This window comes from Orcinus orca, chromosome 14 (assembly GCF_937001465.1).
Source record: "Orcinus orca chromosome 14, mOrcOrc1.1, whole genome shotgun sequence".
Lineage (NCBI taxonomy): Eukaryota > Metazoa > Chordata > Mammalia > Artiodactyla > Delphinidae > Orcinus > Orcinus orca.
In genome coordinates, this window is record NC_064572.1 from 78,464,136 (window position 1) to 78,483,668 (window position 19,533).

At 48.5% G+C, this 19,533-nt stretch overlaps 1 long non-coding RNA gene across 1 annotated transcript; it reads right to left on the bottom strand.

Annotated features, from left to right (window-relative positions):
* Positions 1-8,032: 8,032 nt before the first annotated feature.
* Positions 8,033-19,171, bottom strand: LOC117199914 (uncharacterized). The gene is made up of 3 exons (XR_004481285.2): positions 16,820-19,171; positions 11,964-12,104; positions 8,033-10,736 (listed from the first exon to the last, which is right to left on the bottom strand). It is a non-coding gene; the product is annotated as an uncharacterized LOC117199914 (long non-coding RNA).
* Positions 19,172-19,533: the final 362 nt, after the last annotated feature.

Genomic DNA, 19,533 nt, shown 5'->3' on the forward strand with positions numbered 1-19,533 from the left:
TTTCCCATATAGGCCATTACAGAATATTGAGTAGAGTTCCCTGTGCTATACAGCAGGTTCTTATTAGTTATCTATTTTACATATAGTAGTGTGTATATGTCAGTCCCAGTCTCCCAATTTATCCCTCCCCCCGCCTTATCCCCTGGTAACCATAAGTTTGCTTTCTACATCTGTGATTATTTCTACCACAAGTTGTTTATCCATTCATTGGTTGATAGGCATTTGGGCTGTTTCCACCTTTTGGCTACTGTGAATAATGCTGCAATGAACATTCGTGTACAAGAATTTGTTTGAACATCTATTGTCAATTCTTTTGGGCATACACCTTGGAGTGAAATTGCTGGGTCAGGTGGTAACTGTTACTTTTTGAGGAACCGCCATATTGTTTTCCACAGCGTCAGCCCTCTTGCATTTTGGTGGGATTGTGTGACTGACAACTTAGTCTCTACAATGGCAAGTGGGTGGAAGGGATCTTCATCACATCTGGGCAGGAGTATTTCCCCCCAGTCTCAGCCTACTCAGTGGACTCCAGAGTTGCACAGGAGGGAGGAATCATAAGATGGAGGAATCTGGGTGCCTCGATGAAGGCTGCCTGACCAGGAACACCCACACACCATGGTGTAGACAAGAAATAAACATCTATTGTGTTAAACCACTAAGGTTTCTAGGTTTACCTGTCCCAGCAGCTGGCACTATCTTAACTATTTCCTGAATATCCAGACCTCACTGGCTTCTTCGTTGCCTCTGAAATCTTAAGTGCCACAGGGCCCACTCCATCTCTCACCTAGAATTATCGCCTTGTGTGGCTGGTTTCCTTTCTAGTGAGTGTTTATCTCATCTCTGCAGGGAGAATATGGGGCCAGAGTTTCATGCCTGGGTCAGAACCTGGCACCCCCACATGTTATTTTGTGATCTCAGGCAAATTATATAGTATTTCAGGGCCTCAATTTTTTCATCTACAAAATGGGTAGAATAATTGTACCCACCTCAGAGTTCTTGCAAATATTTTATATATATATACATATTTTAAAAGGTAATGCAGGCAAAGTGCTCAGAGGCGTTCCTGATACACAGTGAGAGCTCTCAGTTTCTACGGTTCCATCTCCCTCCTCAGCCTTGCAGTGCATGGGGGGTAGCAGATGTGATCATTGAATCAGTCTGGTCCTCAGGCCTTCAGATGAGCCGAATCAGATGAGGAGCTTTGGGAAAGGTTCCTGCCCTCTCCCCCAGGCACCTGGATCAGAATCCCAGGGCTGGGCTTAGGAATCTAAGATTCTAATAATCAGCCAGGTTCGGCACCCTAGGGGAGACCCCACTGGGCTGGCGAGGAAGTAGGGAGAAAAGGCCAATCTCGGCCTAACATAGTCATCCCCCTGCAGCCACAAGACTTCCTCCTCCCTCATTCAAGCCCTTGCTCAAGATCCCTTCCTTGGAGGGGAAGCTGCCTCCCTCCATCCCCTTCCTCGTCCTTCGTAGCACTTTTCACTACCCGACCTGGAGTGTGTGTTTATTGTTCATCATCTGTCTCCCCGACCCCTTGAGGCATGGGGCGGTGACTAGCACATATGGTGAAGAAGAGAATGAACCAGCCTCTATGGAATCTCCCATTCCCATCCCTTAACAAGGTGTGGGGCAGATCTCAGAGCTTTCAGGTCCCTTTCCTTATTAAAACCCAGCCCAGTCTGGTTTAGAGCTCTAATCTCTCATCTGATTCCAAGGTCACCCCTTCCCCATCACGATTGGACTTGGGGCTCTGGGGACTTGAAAGGGGACAGGCAGTCTGCTTTACACCTCCTCCCCCCAACACACCTGAGAGTGAAGGGGAGCCTGGTGTGACTTGGAGATAACCCTCCACCCCCTCAGGTTGTCAGTGGTTGGGGGCTGGGAGTCAGCGATTCAAGGGAAAGGGGCGGGGGGCACATCTCCTAGTGTAGCTGGTGCTTTGCAGTCCTCTCTGGGTTAGTAGGTGTCGCTGGTCTGGCTGACCCTCGCTGGGAGCAGCTTCTAGATGCCAGTGCCTTGGGTTGCTGCAGGCATGGGTTCCCCTGGATGTTCCCGAGTGAGCAGTCCAGTTCTACTCCACCACACCTAAGCTGCCCCCACTGGCAGTTATACTCACAGCCTCTTGCTACTGGGGTCCTTTTGTCTGGAGGCAGCCACCTCCCACTGTGTCCCCTGGACGCCTGAGAAACTCACACACGTGGGTGTTCAGGGCACACATGGGTAGACAGGCACCTGCCCTAGACCTGCCGTTTCTCTCCAGCCCTCTTCTCCCCTGCTCAGTGGGGCTGATCTGGAGATCGGCACGTCCAGGGACTGAGCACTACCCGATCGGGATGGAGTGCCCCCCACGCCCCGCAAGTCCCCATAAGGGATTCTTCTGCAACCCTTGACTGCACAGTGAGGGTAGAAACACAAAGGAGCAACCGCCCTCCCCCCACCATACCTTGGGGAGGAAAGGAAGCTGCCCCTTGTGACCCTCCCTCACACAGCCCAATATGGTGACTCTGTGTCCTCATCAGCCTTGGGCCCAGAGCCAAAGGACAAGGTCCCAATTTACAGCCTGTCCCAACAATCTCCTGAGCAAAGCTTCCAGGTTTGGAGGCCCTGCCAAGTGCAATGAGTTCATGAACCGTGTAAAAGCCAGGCTCCTAACAGAGCCATAGGAATAAAATTATTGGTTCCTCCCTCCCCTCCTTCCTTCTTCAGTTCTCCAGGGGCTGAAGGAATATAAACTGACTTTTAAAGAAAGGAGTGACCCTTAAAGAAAGGAGCAGGATCTTCCCTACTTCCTGATGGCTAGAAGGTGGACCTGATGGACATGATGGCTGGAGCCACAGCAACTATCTTGGGCTATAAAGTAGACTCTACATGATAAAGATGCCAGAGCCACAGAGTAGAAGGAGTATGGCTTCTTCACAATCATGGAACTGCCTTTCCAACCCTGGGCTATTTGAGTCTACTTACATAAGAGAGAAATATACCTTACTATATTCAACCAACCTTTTCAAACTTTCTTTCTCTTACAGCCAAAACTCATGCAGATAGTCTGGCTCTAAGCTTGAAGTCTCTCTTTATTGGAAAAATTATTTTCTTGAGATAACCAGGATTAAAAGATAAATGCAAAGGAAATGACTTTTGCATTATGATTTGCTATTCTTTAAACATGTTTGTGTGCTACTTAACGTTATTTCTCCTGCCATGGGTGGTACCTGCCTCATGCTTTAGAATAAACTCACAGATTCCAAAGTCAGCCAAACCCAGGTTAGAATTTGGTTTCTAAGATTTCCCCAGCTGTGTAACCTTGAGCAGGTTACCCAACATTTCTGAACTTTAGTTCCCTGTTCTATTCAATAAGAATAATAGTCTGTCTTGAAGAGTTCACCTAACAAATTTTTATTGAACATCCACTTTCTGCATGACATTAAGCTGGAGATACCATAGAGAAAAAAACAAGGGCCTTGAAGTCCAGTGAGGGAGAGATGATAAAGGAAGCAAATAAATAAGCAAACAAAATAATCACAGTAACCAGTTTACCGTAACGGAGAATAACAGAGTGTGGGAGCCCTGGGAACTGGGAAATCCTCCCCTTTGAGGGCTAAAAGACAAACCTCAGGTAAAGCTCTGAGCGCACGCACTAGTTACTATTATAGCCCTCACCTGGAATCTTCCACACCTGCTTGCCTCACGGGGAGTATTAACAAAGCCAAAGACCAGCCCCATGCTCCATGTAGCTTGTGCACAGCTCCTACCAGGGTAATCCAATCTGTGCTTTTTCTGTCCATCTGAGGATGGAGAGACGGAGGCTGGGCAGAGGGCTCACACAGACTGCCAGGAGGGAAAGCTATTGGCTGCGGACCCTACGTGGCACACACCCGCCACTGAGCTGGCTTTGTCCCTGGGCCTAATGGGCACCACCTGGGTCCCAGGGATGGCAACTGGCATCAATTAGCTCTCATTGAGCCCAAGCTGGAGCAGCACCCTGGATCCCATCCCGGTTAGTGGCATCGGGGACCGCCAGCTCCTGGGCTGTGTGTCGTTTACTCCTAACAGCCTCCATTGGTGACCTCTTTTCCATCAGGCAGGACCCACCAGGCCCACAGCTGTCATTATCATGAGAAACCTGGTTCTCAGAGCTAAGTGATCAGATCCCATCCACCAGTATGTGCCTGGAGGCACTGGGTGTGTGCGCTGTGGACAACTTAAGCAACAGAGGGACTCTGAAAATTCCCTTTCTGGCATTCCTCCTTAGAATTTCAGGCAGTACAGAAAGATAGGCAGTCCAGAATTGGAGGGACTGCATACAGCCTAAGCGGGTACTATGAAAGCAGACCTGTGGGAATCTTCCTCAGCTGTTTCCAGGTGCCTGGTCTTGGGCAACGTACTTAACCTCCCTAAGCCTTGGTTGCCCCATCTTAAAATGAGCATAGTAATCACAATACCTACCCTAAATTGGGGGTGGGGGGAGGAGTAAGTAAAAGAATCCACTTTTAGGAAATGTGTGTTTTCTTTGACCCATCTTCTTCACTCCACAAATGTTTCTGAGCATCTAATATGTGTGAGGCTCTGTTCTAGACTTGGGAAAAGCAAAGACAAATAACAAAGCTGGAAGGACTGTTGAAAGTCATCTCATCTGGTGACCGTCCGTTTTTAGACTGCAATGCATCTAAACTGGGCGAAAGGCCCTATGATCTACCTACCCCACTAGCTATCACTTAGCTTACGCCGGGTAACAAACCGTTCCAAAACTCGGTGACTTCCAGCAATAAACGTTTCTACTTTCTCATGACTCTGTGGGATACCCAGGCAGTTCTTCTGGTCTGGGCCAGTCTGGCCAGAGCTGGGTGGGCCAAGTTGGCTCCACGCACAGGTCCTGGGCCTCAGCTGGGACGTCTGCAGCTGCTCTCCCTGTGGTCTCAGAGCCTCCGGGAGGCTATTGGTGGGCTCGTTCACTAGGTACCAGAAGCCCCACAGTAAGAGAGGAGGCAAGCTCCAACTCACCAGCACTTTCCCAGCCTCTGCCTGTGACACATTAGCTATTGTTCCATTGGCTAAAGCAAGTCACAAGGCCAACGCCAGGGTCTGTAAGGGAGGGGACCGCCTAAGGGCATGGAATGAGGGAAGCACGAACAAATGGGGGCTGTCACTGCTACAGTCAACTACTCTGAGCCATTTCCACTTTCCAGAGGAAAAAGAATTTGATGATAAAGAATCAGAGAAGGAATACATGGCAACCACGTATAATGTACTGCAGTGATCCCCAAATGCCTATGATCACTTATCCCTGCATTAGTCAGCTCCAGCTGCCGTAACAGAATACCACAGACGCGGGGGTGGGGTGAGGGGCTTAAAGAACACAAATTTTCTTCTCACACTTCTGGAGACTGGAAGTCTGAGATCAGGGTGCCACCACGATTGGGTTCTGCTGAGATCTCTCGTCCTGGCTTGCAGATGACCGCCTGCTCGATGTGAGCTCACATGGCCTTTCCTCTGTGTGTGTGTGCATGGAGAGAAAGAGAGCTCTCTCCTCTTCCTGTAAGGCCACCAATCTATTAGATTAGGACTCCATCCTCATGACCTCATTTAACCTTGATTATCTTCTAAAAGTCCTAATTCCAAATCCAGTCATGATGGGGGTTAGGGCAATTCAGTCCATAGCAGTCCCTAATTTTTTAAAATTTTGCATCTCTAATATATGCATATTTACGTATACATTATACACACACTCTATTAAACAGAAAATTTAAGCAGATGAGTTAAAGGTAAAAAGTAATATTTTAAGTGTTAATTTTGATGACTCTATACTATTAATTACTAATATTCCAAGGCACAATATACACTAAGGGTGAGTTTCATCATTAACGACACTGCATGTAAATCCACCTTTCAAGTAACCTTCTTGATAATTTTAGATTGGGGGGCAAGGGGACTGACTTCTTGTCCGATCGCATTTTTACCTCGTGATGTGCTAATAATAGAGTTCATACTACCACATCAGCTAATGGTTTTGGTTTTTACCAGGTCTTGCACTATTAGTATTGTCTTCAATCCTCAGTCTCTCTACAATAATCTATTAAAACCATTTTTCCATTTTAGAGGGATTAGTTTAGCTAAAGCTAGATTGCATAATTTGTACATCCACTTACCCAAGCACATGTCGAGCACAATACCTCAAATTCCCCTGGGAGGTAATGCATATGTGAGGTTACTTCCATCAGCCTCTCATTGTGAAGCCCTTGAAAGGCCTACCTGTGCCATGGGTGACATCGGACCCTTTGACATTCCCACTGAAGGAAGTTACTAGTGCTGATCTGAACTTCAAAAGATTAGGAAAGTATAATTGCGTTATTTTTCTTTTTTTGCCCCAAAGTTTCACTTTTTCCCCACAACCCAATTGTGTTGATCACCCCACTTGGGGACCAATGATTTGTTTTGTAAAGACGAATATGAGTTTTCACACATGATACTAAGATTTAAATTTATTTATTTATTTTTGGCTGCATTGGGTCTTCATTGCTGCGTGCGGGCTTTCTCTAGTTGCAACGAGCAGGGGTTACTCCTCGTTATGGTGCATGGCCTTCCCATTGCGGTGGCTTCTCTTGTTGCGGAGCACGGGCTCTAGGCGCGCGGCCTTCAGCAGTTGTGGCTCGCAGGCTCTAGAGAGCAGGCTTCAGTAGCTGTGGCGCATGGGTTTAGTTGCTCCGCGGCATGTGGGATCTTCGAGGACTGGGGATCGAACCCTTGTCCCCTGCGTTGGCAGGCAGGTTCTTAACCACTGCGCCACCAGGGAAGTCCAATACTAAGATTTAAAATGATGCCTTATACCCAAACTTGGTGGCTTAAAAGAACAGAAATTTATTCTCTCACAATTCTGGAGGCTGGGGATCTGAAACCAAGGAGTGGGCAGGGCCCTGCTCCCTCTGGCGACTCCAGGGAGAATCCTTCCTAGACTCCTCCAGCTTCCAATGTCGTCAGCATTCCTTGGCTTGCATCACCCCTCAATGTCTTCACATTGACTTTTCCCCCGTGTGTTTGTCTTCTCCTCTGTGTGCCCTTTACCAGGACATTCGTCATTGGATACAGGGCCTACCCAGATAATTCAGGATGATCTCCTCATCTCAGAACCCTTAATTACATCTGCAAAGCCCCCATTTCCAAATAAGGTCCCATTTGCAGGTTTTAAGGGTCACCATTCAACCCAATGCACACATCCTTCCCACAATTTTAATGGATGCAGTGGGGCCCAGAAGGGGAGTCGGGGCACAGTGTGGACCAGCTTCTGTCTCTCCCTCCCTCATGGACCTGCAGAGCTTCTCTGAACACAGCGCTTCTCTACAGAACCCTTCCCCTGGGAAAGCAGCCCTTCCTGGCTGTCCTTCACAATTAACTCATGTCTTCCCATGTGAAGGAAATGCCTGAGGCTTAGAAATGCAATTTCTTGCCCTTTAAGGGCCATTAAGGCTCCTTCCTCCTTCCTCCTGCCTTTCCACTACCATTTCCACGCATTTCTTCTCCTCTAGGACTCTTCAAAGCATTCTCTCGGAAACTACCAGCCTGGTTTCTGATTTCCAAGGAAGGAGACAGCTATTGGGGTTTTATCCTTGGGGTTTTACTGGGCACAACAGCAACAAAGCCTGGCCAGCCCCAGGGCAGAGCTCTGGCCAACAGGGAAGGGAAGGGTGGACTGGGGACATTGCATCTTGGCCTCAGAGTCTAACCGCTTTCAAGTTCAACTAGGTGTTTGCCCTATGATCAAGGGGGCTGTATTTAGCAAACAAGAATGCAAGATACCCAGCTGAATTTGTATAGACACTGAGTAGTTTTTTAGTATTTTTAGTATACTTGTTTATCATGCTTATTTAAAAATCTATTTAAGATGCAATATTTGGAGCATACTTATGTTTTAAAAAATTGTTTATCTGAAATTTAAATTCAACTGAGTATCCTGCATTTTATCTGTCAACCCTACCTATGACCTTCCCTCCCTCCCTTCGGTCCCTCCCTTCCTTCTTTCCTCCCTCCCTTCCTTCCTTCCAAAAAGTCTACTCTCTTATAGTAGGCAAAAATAAAGCATACTGCTTGCCTTCAAGGTATTCACAGCCTAGGGGAGGAGACAAACAGTAACAGAGGCCTTCTGCACAATGAGATCCATCCCTGTCCTAATAAATATTTATGCAAATGATTTGGGGGACACAGAAGCAGCAGCAGTTCTGTATGGGGAAGAGCCAGTTGAGGTGGAAGAAAAGCTCGAGAGAAGGCACAGGGGTGGGGACTCTTGAGCTGACTCCATGGACAGGTGTAAAGCAATGGAAGGCACGACCTGAGGAGGACATGTTGGGCTCTGGGAGCGTGCGGCGGAGGTCCCGCTGAGGCCGGGCTGCTGAGCTGGGAGCGGTCTGCGTCTGGGAGAGAAACGGGTGGGGGGATTGCTGGCACCACTGATGTCAGGAGTGGGGGCCAGAAGTGTTGTTTGGAGAGTGAAGGGGTCTTTACGCCATGCCGAGGAGTTGGGGCTTTCTCAGATGGGTCCTGAGAGACCGAACACACACATGGACAAAGTTCAGATCACAGGTGGCCGTAGAACTCAGACCACAACCTCTGCAGCCACGTGCGGGGAAATCCAAACCACAGCCTCGGCAGCAATCTGGCCAGAAAGGTCAGGACTCGGTCAACGCCTCCCAGCTCCCCAATTTTTTGTCCCTGCTTCCAATTCAGGACCAATCACGTAAAATGCCCTATTTCTAGTTACCTGCTTCCGGCTTCCTCAGGACGACAACCTCCAATCAGGGCACACCTGCAGCCTTTGAAAAGCTTTCCTCTCCTCCACTTGCCTTTGAGTTTCTGCTCTAAATAAACAGCTTGTTTATTCTCATTTAAGTGGTGTCTTCATTTATTTCCACAGTATAGACCACAGGTATTGCTTTGTAGAAGAGGGAGAGGGGGCGATGGGAACAGTTAGCTCTGAGGAAACTGATACCCTGATATGAGGTGTTAATATAACCACACACAGTGGGTTATTCAGAGCTAGAAAAATCTGCTTTTTAAGACCCTTTGCAACCTATACACACACACACAAATTTTTAATGTTTATATTCACCTGAACATCCCCAAGTTCTTTTATATTCTAAAGAAAGTCTTTGTATCTTTAAAGTGCAGTTTAAAAATAAGAGTATTGTTAAAGTTGCCCTTAATTTTCTTTTTGACAACATTTTGTTTCCCCTTGTGGTAGACTGCATCAACTCATCACCCTTCCCTGCATCCAGGCCCTCAGCCCTTTAACTCTGCAGCACTTCCCACTAAATGGGTGGAGCCTCGTGATGTTGAATTTGGTCACGTGACCTGCTTTGGCCAATGGGATATTAGCAGATACCATGCAAGCAGAGCTTTGAAACAGGCTTGGTCTCTGGGGCTTGGGCCCCTGCCCCTCTGCCACCTCCATAAGAAGAACATGCTGGGCACAGGAAGAGGATGAGAGTCAGGTGGGGCTGAGCCACCCCAGCCAAACAGTCTAGATTAGACAACCACCAGCTGATCCACAGACCAATGAGTTAATTATTTTTCAGTTCCTCTGAAATTTTGTGATTGTTTGTTATGCAGCACTTTTGTACCAACAGTTGACTGTCCCACCCTTTGATTTCAGAATTTCAAGAAATTTTTCATTACCATGAATATATGATTATTAATGGCAAATTCTAATGGTTGTTTACCCAAATCCATGTCCCCTGCCATTCTTTCCCGCTGGTAGAGCCTTGATTTTATTTTCAGGAGTTCACCCTATGCCCAGCCCAGACAAGTGCTCAGAGAAGGTATCTTCTTCAACCTCAAGGGGCAAATCTCCATTCATCTAAGCCAACTGTAGTTTACTGGCGATCGGTTTAGGAGAGAGCATATAACACAGTTATGGCCAGTGAAATGTGAAGAGGCTGCTGGGGCTTTCTGAAACGGCTTCTCTCCTCTTTATAAGAAACTCATGAGATGATGCCTCCCTTTTTTATGCCACTAGACTCTTAGAACTGCTGCCGCCATCTTGGGACCATGAGGGGAGCTGACAACAGGACAAACCAACATTTTGAAGAGGACAGGTTGGGAAAAGCCTGTGTCCCAGATGTTACTGAGTAGCCATCCCATAGTGAGTCTTTGGCACTGCCCTAACTCTGGGCTACTTGTTATTTAGGCCTCGTTTCCTTACAGTTTCTGTCCCTTACAACTCAAACCTTCCTGATTCAGATGCTTCCTCAGAAAAGGAAAATCCAAGTTAAAGAGAGGGATGTGTTGATTTTCCTTTCTTTCGTATGTTTTTATCAAGTGATTCATCACTGGGGCAAGGCCTCTCACAAGATCTTTAAAGATGAGCTTACAAAATGTTTGCTCCAATAGATGTCTCCGAAATTTGACTTTAAGGGGTGTCACCATGGTTACAGTATGTTATAAAAGGACTTCTGACCTCACCACATGAGTTTGTGCTGCTTTGCCCACTGATGTGAGGACCCCCTGAGGACAACTTCAGAAGCTTGGGCTGACAGGTAAGTGCAGGAAGAATTTCAACAAGCATAAGGTTCTTTGGTGATGGTTCCTCCTTCCAAAGAGAGACTCCCAGGGGTGAAATTGACCCTTTTACAGTAGTGGTAGCTAAATTATAAAAAGCAAATTCAATCCACAAGCATGCTCTTTCTCCAGCACAACGAGCACGTGATACATCTGCTCAGTGTGGTACATCTCACTGCAGTAGACGGCACCTTCAGAAAACACATTAAAATGTCATTAGATTTTATTTAAACTTGCTGATAATTTGGGTAACTTGATTATCTCCCCCTCTTCCCATGCTGTGCTCAGCAGAAACCAGCTCATGCCAAATTATCATTCATTTTATTAGAACAAAACTTCAGGCCACTCTCTGGACTTGCCATACTTTCTCGTGCCCTGGGGCCACTGCCCTCGCTCTTTTTCTCCCCTGGAATATCTCTCTCCCACTCCCTGCCTGGCAAACTCCTCAGCATCTGGCAATGCAGAATTCGAACACCAATTCCTCTCTGAAGTTTTGCCTGGACCCTTGAGACGATGCTGCACGAGGCGTGAAGTCAGGCCCAGCTGATTGTGGATTCACTTCTGTCCCCATTTAGCTGGGTGTCCTCAGCCGAGAAGCCCAGCTTTTCTGAGCCACGTCTTAGCTTCGTCTCCTTGTAAAATACGTATCCTGATTGCCCCTGCCTCTGGCTTGTGCCGGGAATGAGCAGAGCTCATGGGAGAGGCCCTGGCACGGAGTAAAGGCTCAATATGTTTTGGCTGTTGTTACTGGGTACCTTCCTACAGAATCGTAAAGCTTTATCGCCAGAAGGGGCTTCAGAATAGCTCTTCTCAACCTTCGATGTACAGCAGATCACCTGGGGATGCTGTCAAGACACAGGCTCTGATGCAGCAGTTCTGGGGCGGTGCCTGAGATTCGTGTGCATTTCTTACAAGCACTGCGGATGCCGCTGGTCCCAGAACCGCACTTTGACGAGCATGGCTGTACATGACATTGAGTTCCTGCTTGCTTTAGAGAAGAGGAGGATGAGGCCTGAGAGGGGATGTTCCTAGCCCAGCGAGATCTAGAAGGCTGCCCGGCATGGTGGGTTCCACTTCTTTCTTCCCACACCTGAACTCTTCTCTCCTTTGGCTCAGCCCAAAGCTCAGCCCAGGCTCCTCTGCACAACTGGGAAGGAACCAACTACAGAAAACATACAGAGCCCCTGTTCACAGAAAGTGCTGGAATCTACCAGTCCCTGAATGCAATCCTTTTGGGAGGGCATGACTCAATCCCAAGGAAGATCTGACAGTTACCAGTCTTCCATCATCCACAAGCCCTGTTGGTGTCAGCAAAGGTTTTCCCATCAGCTGCTGGGAGGAAGAAGAAATGGAAGCAAATCGGTATGCCAAGGGTTGCTTATGCCCAAAAGGCTACGAGAGTCCAGAGACGTAAGTACCTGAAGAAAATATATCAATTCTTCTGCATTATAACAATAATGATTCCAGCAATTCTGCTCATTTTCTATCAAAGCACAGCCAGCAAACTCCCTCAGGTCTCTGTGCTGTTTGCTGGGGCTTGTCTTCGGAGAGTTGACAATCTAGTAGAAGGGAGAAGAAATGATACAGATAACTAGGAAACAAGATGAAGGGTGGCTCCTGCGCTAAAGGGGCAGGAGAATTGCTGAAGGAAGGGAACACGAACTCTGGTCTTAGAAGTAGAGCACCGCCCTTCAGGCAATTTTCATAGTTTCATGGCCCAGCTTTCTCAACTTTTCTAGGGATGTCTTGAATATGGGACAACTTGTCTAATTTAAAGAGTAAATGAACAGGAAATACTGTATATAGGCAGTCCTCTGCTTTCATAGATACAAAAATATGTATGAAAGTAATTGTATAGAAGCAGAGCAAAAGACTTACACATTATAAGTAGTTGTTTCATCCCAAATGGCACTGTAAGGTTGGGTAGGTTGTGCACTGTGCAAGGGCACCTGGCCAAGGGGGTACGTGAGGACTGAAATCCAGCCATGTGCCCTGGTGCAGGGTTGTATTTATCCAGGAAAAAAAGGAGTCCTTTTTTCTGATTTGCACAAGACACCATGTTGGCTAGAAGTGGCCCTGATTCTGAGAGGTTAAAAAATATTTTAAAATTCCAACCAAATATTTATAGCATTTTCATTCATGGTGTTCTTTTCCTTTACCATTGAGTCTATAGTAAACCACGTTCCCATGGGGGCATATGTTCTTGTGTCAGAATGAGACACAAAGGGCATTAGGACACCTGGTTGTCTGTGGACTCAGGCCACATGAAGACAAACTCTTCGTTAGAGGCTGCCAGCTCAGCCCAGAAACTGAACACCTACTATGTGCTGACACTATGCCAGGCCTGGGGAAAGGGCAGACACAAAGTGCAATTTTGTCTCTTCTCTCCAGGAACAAGATAAACATAAATAATTCTCACAACTGTAGACCAGGGGGAAGTGCTAAAAGGGGTGGGAGTAGGCTTCCCTAGTGGTGCAGTGGTTAAGAATCCGCCGCCAATGCAGGGGACACGGGTTCGAGCCCTGGTCCAGGAAGATCCCACATGCCGCGGAGCAACTAAACCTGTGCGCCACAACTACTGAGGCTGCGCCCTAGAGCCCGTGAGCCACAAATGCTGAGCCTGCGTGCCACAACTACTGAAGCTCACATGCCTAGAGCCCGGGCTCTGCAATAAGAGAAGCCACCACAATGAGAAGCCCACGCACCACAACGAAGAGTAGCCCCACTCGTTGCAACTAGAGAAAGCCAATGCGCAGCAACGAAGACTCAATGCAGCCAAAAATAAATAAATAAATTTATTTATTTATTAAAAAAAAAAAGAGATGGGAGTAACATGGTCCCCGAGGAAGGGGGAGATTCTCTATGGCCAGAGGGACTGGGAAAGCTTCCTGGAGGAGACAGGAATTGATATGGGGAATTGAATAGTCCAGAGGGGCCATTCCAGACAAGACAAACAACTTGAGCAAAGATTGGGAAGCAAAAGAAAAGTGGGCTTGTGCAGGGAGAGAAGAGAGGCTGGGACCCAGAATGCTACGGTGGAGGGGGTGGGTGGAGGGTATGGGTGGAGGGAAAGGTGGGCAGCAGAGCCAAGAGGTCAGAGCTGACAGGGGAGACGGGCGCTGGCCCTGAGAGCGCTGAGGGTCAGGCGTAGAGATTTGTACTTAATTCTGTGGACAGTGAAGGTTTTTGAGTCCAGGGTAAAAGGGTCAGGCTGTGTTTAAGACTCACATTGATAAATGAACTTATTTACAAAGCAAATAGACTCACAGTCATAGAAAACAAACTTATGGTTACCAAAGTGGCAGGGGGGTGGGGGGGTGGAGGATAAATTAGGAGTTTGGGATTAACAGATACACACTACTATATATAAACTAGATAACCAACAAGGACCTACTGTATAGCACAGGGAACTATATTCAATGCCTTGTAATAAACTATAATGGAAAAGAATCTGAAAAAGAATAAATATTATATATATATATGTATGTGTATATATATATATAACTCAATCACTTTCAATCACTGAAACTAACACAACATTGTAAATCAACTGTACTTCAATTAACAAAAATTTTTTTTAAGATTCATGTTGATGACTGCCCGATTCGTAAAAGTCAGTGCCACCTCCCAGAAACATGGGAGTGCCTATGGAGTGGGTGCTGGTACAAAGGGAGTGCTGGCTTTGCAGAGGATGCAGCAGGGCTGGGCTCTGGGGAACATGGTCTGCTGGGGTCTTGGTCTCCCTGCTCACCTGGAGCTAGGATGAGGATTTCCGCCTCTCTGGCTTTGAACCTCTACACTTCCCTACCAGTTGCTGCCCTAGAATATTCGGCTCAGCCGCCCACCCCAGAATCAGCTCTCCTGGTCAGCCGGTGACAGGTAACACAGAACAGGCAGTCCAGAACCTCAGGCAGAGATGTTACCAGGCACACAAATGAACTTCAACATCACTCACTTGAAAAAACAACCAAAAAAGCAGATTTCCTGTTTGCCACTCTGAAGCAGAAGTTTTTTGTAACTTCTCAAAAATTTCAGCCCGTATGCTGACTCTTCTCTCCCTTAGGAACCTGCAGCCTCAGCACAGCTGAAAGGGTCCCTTTATGCAATCGGCGTCAACTACGTTCAGCTTTTTAACATCTGATTCCAGCCAACCACCTCCTCTTCCTGTTTCCAACCCCGAGAGTATTGCAGAGATTAATTAGAGAGAAGCTGTCTGCAAGAAGGCAACTACATTATGAGTCTCCGGAGAGCAGGGCCCCTGTCTAATTCAGCCACTCGTTCCATAAATACTTATTGGCTGTGCCAGGCATTCTTCCAGGTAATAGAGCAGAGTGGTTCTGGGCACAGACTCTGGGGCCAGACTGCCTGGTTCCTGCCTCAGCTCCATCACTTACAAGCTGCGTGGCCTTGGGCAAGTTAATTAACTTCTCTGAGCCTTAGGGATAGTGATATTACCTACCTCATAGGGTTTTAAGGATCACATGGTATATATATAAGTTTCTGAGAACAAAGAATGAGAACATATATCCACACAAAACTTGTACACAGATGTTCGTAAGAGCCAAAAAGTAGAAACAACCCAAATGTCCGTCTGAAGAATGGGTAAATAAAATGTGGTACATCTATACAATAGAAGGTTATCCTGAAATAAAAAGGAATGAAGTACAGACAAATGCAGTAAGGATAAGCCTTGAGAACATTACGCTAAGTGAAAGAAGCCAGTCACGAAGGATCAGGTATTATATGATTCCATGTGTATGAAACGTCCAGAGCAGGGAAATCTAGAGAGACAGGAAGTAGATTAGTAGTTGCCTGGGCAGGGGGAGGGGAGAATGAGGAGTGACTGCTCGTGGGTGCAGGGTTTCCTTTTGGGGTAATGAAAATGTTCTAAAACTGATTGTGGTAATGGTTGCACAACTCTGTGAATATACTAAAAGCCACTGAATTGTTTACTTTAAAGTGGTGAATTGTATGGTATGTGAATTATATCTCACTAAAGCTGTTTTTAAAATGTCTTAGAACAATGCCTAACACATATTAAGTACTAAGTAAGTGTTAGCTAATATTATCTGGTGCTCGGAAAGTTAGGAATGTAAACGATGAGCAGGGTCTCTGCTTCGTGAAGCTTGCATGCCACGCATCGTCAAGCACAGGGCTGGCACGTAGCCGACATTCTCCACTGTCTACTAGACTGTGTGCCTTCCGTAAGTCCCACCATGTGAAGGGGTGACCTGTGATGGCTGGTCAGGGCTGTCTGCCTGGCCATTCTTGTCCCATAACAAAGCCCACCGTCTCTCTCATGGTCCACGTGGTCAACTCAGCAGTCTTCCTCTGGATTTCTCAACTCCTGACCTGGCTTTGTCTCACGCTCTTAGAAGTCCTTGACCTCTTCACTTCCTACCCCGCCCTTGGACTTGACAGTGCCTCTGCTTCTCTGGTTTGGACCTTAAGCTCTCAGGGACAGGCTCCGGTCCCCCCCCCCCTCCAGGGGAGGGGATGGTGCCAATGACACGGGGCCGTCTCGTTCTCAGGGCACTGCCAAGGTTCCAAGCACACCAGTTCTTGGGACATTCATCAGGGGGACTCTGAGTCCCCCAGCAGCCACAGCCAGATTCACATGGCCAGGCGACCACAAAGCCGCATTCCTGGAGAGGCGGAGGGGAGCTGGAGAGACAGGCTGTTCTTCCAGAGCCGTGAGGCGCTGCTTCCAGCCCCACCCACCCCCGGCTTTCCACACAGGGCGACCGACCCGTCCCAGCTTGCCAGGGACTTCTCAGTTTTAAAACTCAAAGCCCCACTTCCTGGGAACCTCCTTGGTCCCAGGCAAATTGAAGTGGTTGGTCACTAGGTGCACAGCTTGATGGGAGGGAGTGTCCCCTGGGAGTCAATGACCCCTCCTTCCTTCTCCTCTTTCTCCCCGGTAACAACGAGGGTGGAAATCGTACTGATAGCATCAGGCTAAGGACAGCAGGCAGAGCCAGCACACGGGTCTCCAGAGACTGTGGAGGCACCCACAGGGGGCAGGGAGTGGGGGAGCAGGGGAGCTGCAGGACAGCCCATGGTGCCCATGTACCACCAGCCTGCTGGTCCCAAGGGGAGAGGCTTCCAGAAACGAGGAAAAGGCAAGGAGGTCAGAGTGGCAACTGCATTCCACGAGAGGGCTGGGCTGGGCTGGGGCATCCGTCCTCCCAAGAGCCCCATACCAGCTCCAGCCTGTCTGCATTGGCCACCTTTGCCCCTTGTCAGCCCTGATCTGTGCCTCTGCATCACACACCTGCCTGGATGACAGCAGCCATCCATCTTCCTGTGCAGGCGGCAGCGGTCATCAGGTGGAAAGAAGCTGGTGGAGCAGGGATGGGCGTCCACAGCTGCAGGCAGAGGCCGGCGTGGCTGACTTCCAGCGCTGGGGGTTTAGGGATAATGAACGTCACCCATGGAGCCAGACAGCAAAGAGCCCCTGAGGCGTGGCCTCCCTCGTCTCTCCCTGCGGCTTTTTCTGTAGCCAGCCTCTCAGTCTGGGAGAGCCACGTCACAATGTGTGAATTCATAATAGGCCAGAACTACGGGACAAGCGCCCAGGAAGTGATCAGGGTGTGTATAGCATCCCCCAGCTTCACCAACACCCCCAGCCCCACATCACACCAAGGAGGGGCTTCTTTGAGGTTCTTAGACCCTTTTTGAAAAAAACAAGTAGTCCTTGACACTTTAGTATGAAGTCCTGCAATCAAGTTATCAGGTTCTTCCCTCCAAAGCCCTAGGTGACGCCACCCCTACGTGCTCTTGAATAGTAGTTTCGGGGGGCCTGGGAGCCCTGGATAATATGTTGGGGAGGGAGAGCTCTGTGTAGCCAGGATCCTGTGGTGGGAGAATTAGGGTGCTGAGAGGCGCCATCTTCATCTCTTCTCACCCAATTTTTCCTCCCTGCTCCCCAAGCTGGAATGCCCATGCACACTCAGCACTACCCAGGTCTGAGACCATTCTGACGGGCAGCAAGTGTCTTGGCAGCCTGAGTAATGCCAGCCCCTGGGGCTGGGGTAAAATTCTATTGCCCATGGGCCTAAGGCTTGTATAGCCAGGTCACTCTGGGAGTCAGAAGCCTGCATGGGGACCCATGAGTTGACCCAGCATGGAGGACAAGATCCCTGACTCAGTTTCCCTACCCAGCACTCTGTTGCCCTACAGACCTCAAGCCCAGCTCGAATTCCCCTTAGTCTGCTGAGGTGGGGACCTAACATTCTGCTGGAGTTTTTCCAGCCCTTCCCTAGAGGCTGCAGCTTGCGCCCCAGACTGCCCAGAGCTTGCCATTGGACCCTGGACAGCTGGCCTTGCCAGGACCACACCTGCCCCATTCCCCTTGGTCCTAGGGCCTTCTCCCTTCTCATGAGCCTGACGACCACATGGCTGTGGCCCCAGTCGGTCTCACACTTGGGCTTGTTTCCTTTCTTTCTCTTCTCTTTCCATGTTCATTCAGTGGACTGGAAGGTGTGGTCCACTGGCTGGTCAAGTGGCCACTGCCTTACTGAGGGCAGAGAGGAGTCAAAAGGGAGCAGAGGCAGGAAGTGCCCCGTGTCCCTGAGGAAGGCGGGCACTGCTACTCAGGGGAACCTGGGAGAGGGGTGTGAAGGGGAGCTGGGAAGAGGCCCAAAGCAAATACAAACACAAATATGACAACAAAAAAGGACTGCATGTGGGGCAAATGCCCAAGCTCTGGAATAAGACTTCCCAGGTCCAAATAGCCTATGTGATCTTGGGTAAGTTACTTAATTTCTCTGAGTCTCATCTGAATTTCCTCATCTGAAAAATAAGGATAATAAAACCTTAAAGGTTGCAATAAGAATCAAGTGAGAAGCACATAGCCCATGCATGGCATACAGTAGACACTCTAGAAATAGGGGCCATTATTTTATTGGAAAATACATACAACCAGCTTTGGTTATAGGAACACCACCCCCAGGAAACCCTCTAGGCTCTCTTTCAAGTTTCTGGAGTCCTTTGCGGGGAAACAAAGGGCAGAGGAGAGTGTAGGGGATGGAGGGGGAGGCGAGGAAGGGAATAAGGATAATAAACAGGGACAGGCATGCATTTTGCCCCTCCCTGGGGCGGGGCCCTGTGCTGAACCCTTGCTATACTATACCCCATTCTATCCACCAAGGAGCCCAAAAAAGGGAGACATTCTGGTTGCCCCAACAAAACAAAAATCCAACCTTAGTCACTGACCAGTGAGTTGCCCTTGAGTGTCTGATGTGGGGACACGCAAGGCCCAGCAGGAAAACTAGCTCAGGATTGGCCTTCAGTGACAGCTCAGAGCCAGGGATTCAGCCTCATCAGCACAGAGAGTAACGCTCTTTTCTAAGGCCGAGGGGCTGTGAGCATCTGAACATCACACTTCCTTCTCCCAGAACAGCAGGTGAAGCGAAAGCTTTGTCCAGGTGCAAAGCAGGAGCGTGAGCACTGCCTGTCAGAGGGGAGGTCACACACTGAGCCCAGATGCGGGTTCGGGACTTGGCATCTTCAAAGCGTAGCCTATTCACTGTGCTCGGTCACAGGGTAACCAGTGGGGCACGGGTTCTGGAATGATCTGCTTGACTCTCAGTAAATGGCTGTTTGCCATGGCAACGGGCACCGTGGAGAGACTCTGAGCCTGATCAGATGGGAATCTGCTCTCCAGGGATGACTCAGACCTTTCTCCTCATTGTGTGGGGCAGGCTGTTCACAGAGTGAACCCAGGGGCTGGGAGAAGCCCGGAGCTCCCGTTTCCCCTTCGTAGTGGCAGCCCATATCTCCCTGTTTTCTTTCTCCAGGAGATTTGGATCAAGTGATGATAGAGTAAAGAGAAAAGAAAAGGCAGCATAGAATCTGGTCAGACCAGCCCCTCTGAGAATTCACTTTCCACATCCCACTCCCACCAGCAGAAGTCAGGAAGCCCAGAAAATGCTATCACCTCATCCTTAGCTGAGCCAAGCATCACTTCTACCTGAATGATGGGAC